Consider the following 4,122-nt stretch of genomic DNA (forward strand, 5'->3'; position numbering starts at 1 on the left):
TATATACATGCGCATATATATGGTTTAATTATCATTACTATTATTACTATTTTTGAGACAAGGTCTCACCCAGGCTGGAGTACAGTGGCATAATCACGGCTCACTGCAGCCTCAGTATCCCAGATCAAGTAATTCTCCCATCTCACCACCCCACGTAGCTGGGTCTACAAGCCTGCACTACCATGCTTGGCTGACTTTCCCTTCATTTACTTTTTGTAGAGACAGTGTCTCACAGCTTCCTTTTTTCTTCTTATCTGTATCAACCATCCCTTGAGCCATCTCTCTGCTCATTTTGAATTGATTAAAGTAAAATTCTGAACTGCATATCTAGGCTGATTCTAAACTCTATCTGAAGTTTGAGTTTACTACTGATAGCTTTCTCTCTATTTCCTGGCTTTTGTCTTACTATTGTCATGTGGCTATGAATCCCATAGTGTACCCCATATTTGTTCTAGGAATTTATTCTTATTCTTTTCTCATCCATGTAGGAACAGAAGAAAGCATATTCCTCTATAAAAACTTCACAAAAGAAGAGGGACCGTCAAAGCAATGTTGACTTAGTGTTTTGAGGTGGATTTTGTTTGTCATATGCAAGTGTAGAATATCACCACATTCAGAATGTAACAACTGTTTTATTCCAAATTTTTTTCTTTTTTTTTAATATTCTATCCACTCCTTGAAACCTATATCCCTCTCTTCTGATTCAGAGTGATTTATTTTTTCAAAGATTCTTACTATTTACAGTTTTTAATATGGAATTTTGGAAGACCCATTGATCTGAAATATTAGCAAACTAATTCTAATGGATGATGTTTACAAATGCAATGTATTCCTTTGATCATACCCAGAGTTCTGCCACGCTAATGCTCACAAGGAGCTGCTGTGTAAGATACACACTTATATTTAATACCATCTGAAATGAACTTGAATTTATTTATTAAATTATTTGTTAGATTAGCTTGCAAGTATTTATAATACTGTAGACTAGCATAATTATAGTCTTAAATACATATAATTGAGACAGGGAGACTTTTGAATTCAAAGTGTTTTTAAAAGTTTTAAGAATTTTGAAACAACATGCAACGATATCTTGTCCTAAACTTTGAGAACCACGATTCTAAAGAATCATGAAGAATTGTAGAGAAGTTGCAAAACAAATCCAAGTATTCATTGCTACCACACTCACGGCCTCCCTTATACCCAGGAGATAAGTAAGGCTACCAGGCTGGACATGGAATCTAGGAATGAAGGGTTTGTTGTGGGTCGTCTTGCCTTTGTGTTGTCCCTGTCAGAAAGCCAGACTCAAAGTTGCATCCACCAGTGCAAATCCACTGAGTTGCATCCACCAAGTGGATTTTATCCATAATGCTTTCTTGAAGATTGAGAAAGAAGTGATTTTGTTGGTTTGTTTATTTTCACATTCCAGCGCAGACTCACACATCCTTTCAAAATGACTTTTTTCCTTCCAAGTTCCATTCCTTCCGCTAAGTTCGTCTCTCCTCCTTCTCAGTCAATGCATGGATGCTAAAAGTGCCCTTTGTTGGCTGCAACTAAACTTGAAAGTCCAGTCTCCATCCTCACTCTGCTGAACAAACCCAGTCCCTCAACATGTCCTTGTGGGTCTCACGGAATCCTACCCCGTCTTTATGCACAGTGGCTTCCGAATCGGCTGCCGTGGGGGCTGATTGGCTCTACTTCAGAGCACTGCAGACCTCAGCATTTCTTCTGCTCCATAAGTACTGTGTAATTATAAACTAATAAAAGATTCTGTATACCAAAAAGCTTGAAACACATTAAAAATATGTTTCATGAACATGCTAGTATTTTACACAGCTCAGAATTTTCCTTTTTATGGGGACGACGTCAGAAAACATGGTATCATAAGAACAGTTATAAATATGAGTCTTTTGGTAGATGAGGCCAGAAGGGAGGTGCTGGAACAGGTGATAGTTCTAAGACTAAGAATGTTTTTCCATTTTCATCACAGTTTCCTAATATACACTAAGTCAAAGCACCGCATTGCTTTTTCTCTGCTTCAATATGCTCCCAATAGTGAAATTAGTCATAACAGCAACGGAGTAGAAAGGGGAGGCGAGGGAAAGCCACTGTTTTTTGTTTTGCTTGTTTTGTCGCAGGGCAGGAACAACAACATGTGGACCCAACTAATGAAAACTGCCTTTGTCTACCTCACGTGGAATACCTGAATAGCAGTGGGCAATTTGGGAGGGGGAGAGGAGAAGAAAAAACACACACAGAGACATAAAATCGCTTGTTTCTGTCAACTGCCTTTCGTTTCTTACATTACGGGATTGGATCAAGCAGGCGGACATCCAGACTCCAGTCCCCGGGAGAATTATGGTTCACACTTCGAACACGCTCTGCTGTCAGATGTTACGACTACTGGCCTTTCCACTGTTCCTTTTTTCTTTGCTGTTGCCTCACACAATATCCCTAAGTGAAAATAATGTGCGGTCTTGGAATTTCAATTCCCATACCAACTCTGCCCCTAAATAAAATCTGTTTTTTTATTAGTAATTTAGAGCTAATGTACTTTGCAGAGAGTCTCCCTGTTCTGGGGTTATTCAGACCTGGAATGAAACGCTGAAATATCCAGAGAGAGGGACTAACTTTATCCAGCCATAAAACTCCCAGACTTCGATATTTGACTTCTAATGATAGTCAAAAGTTCTTTCTTGCTTTCTCGCCTTCTCGCCCTTCCTTCCTCCCTCCCTCCCTTCCTTTCTTCTTTTTCTATTTGAACATCTAAATATTTGATTTGGTTAAGTGCACTGCCCTGGATATTTGTACATTGTTCCATGAAATTTTATTGATCAATAAATTCTAAACTAGGCAAAGAGCTGGTTTATATATATATATGTGTGTGTGTATATATATATATCTTTTTATATATATGTAAATACATATATATATGTATTTACTCTTGGAAGAGTTAAACTTACATAAAAGTAGTTGCAGAAAATAATTGCAAGAGAAAATAGCCTTCTAGTAATATTTCTCCTCTAGGATATTTCAAGAGGGTAAAATGTGTGCTAAAATTGAAATTCTGGAACATGTCTCTGAATATTATTCATTAGTAGATAAATGTATAACCCAAATCCAGGATGCTAGTTTCGTTGCACTCCTTTCTTTATACAAGTTGAGTATCCCTTATCTGGCATGCTTGGGACCAGAAGGGTTTCAGATTTGGGATTTATATGTATGTAATGAGATACCTTGGGGATGGAACCCTAAATACAAAATTCATTTATGTTGGATACATATCTTATACACATAGCCTGAAGGTAATTTTCCCTAATATTATAAATAAAATATGTGACTCCTAACATGAGGTTAGGTGTGGAATTTTCCACTTGTGGCATTATGTGGTCACTCAAAAACTTATGAATTTTATATTTTCAAATTAGGGATGCTCAACCTGTGTATTGATCTTGAATGATGCACAGGTTAGAATAAGATAAAAAGGGGTGTTGAAGAATATCCCTATTTGGTTTGTTCTTGAGCAATTTACTAAAATCTTCAGCCTAGGGCCTCATTAAGCAAGGTCATATATGTTAGTTTTGGAGAAAAATTGGCTTGGTTTATATATCCAGGTTCACCAAATTAGCAGCTGTGTGACATCAGGCAAATTAAGTCACCTCTCTGGGTTGTGATCTTATAATATCTAAATTTGTGAAAGTGATAGGCCACCTTTGAGATTATTTTGTAAAGATTTTATAAGATAATGGATGCAGAGTTCAAATTAATAACAAAAACATAGCTTTTTAAAAATCTTAGTACACATGTATACAAAAAAAACAGAATGTACAATCCTTCCTTACAACTTGCATATTTAATACTACCTCATTTTATCTCATACTTTTGAAATTTCCCCTAACATCCATAGAAATTACAGCTAAGGTATCAAAGAGCCCTGAGTGTTTTTCTAATTAAAGAAATTAAGAAAAAAGCCTAACGCTTTTTCTTCGTAAATTTATTTTAAATGAAAATGGCTAATGATATATATTTATGATACACAACATGATGTTTTTATATATACTTTACCCTCCATGTTCTTGGGTTCTGCCTTGGGCAGACTGAACCAATTACAGATAAAAAAAATTC

This window comes from Mandrillus leucophaeus, unplaced genomic scaffold, assembly GCF_000951045.1.
Source record: "Mandrillus leucophaeus isolate KB7577 unplaced genomic scaffold, Mleu.le_1.0 Scaffold175, whole genome shotgun sequence".
NCBI classification, from domain to species: Eukaryota; Metazoa; Chordata; class Mammalia; order Primates; family Cercopithecidae; genus Mandrillus; species Mandrillus leucophaeus.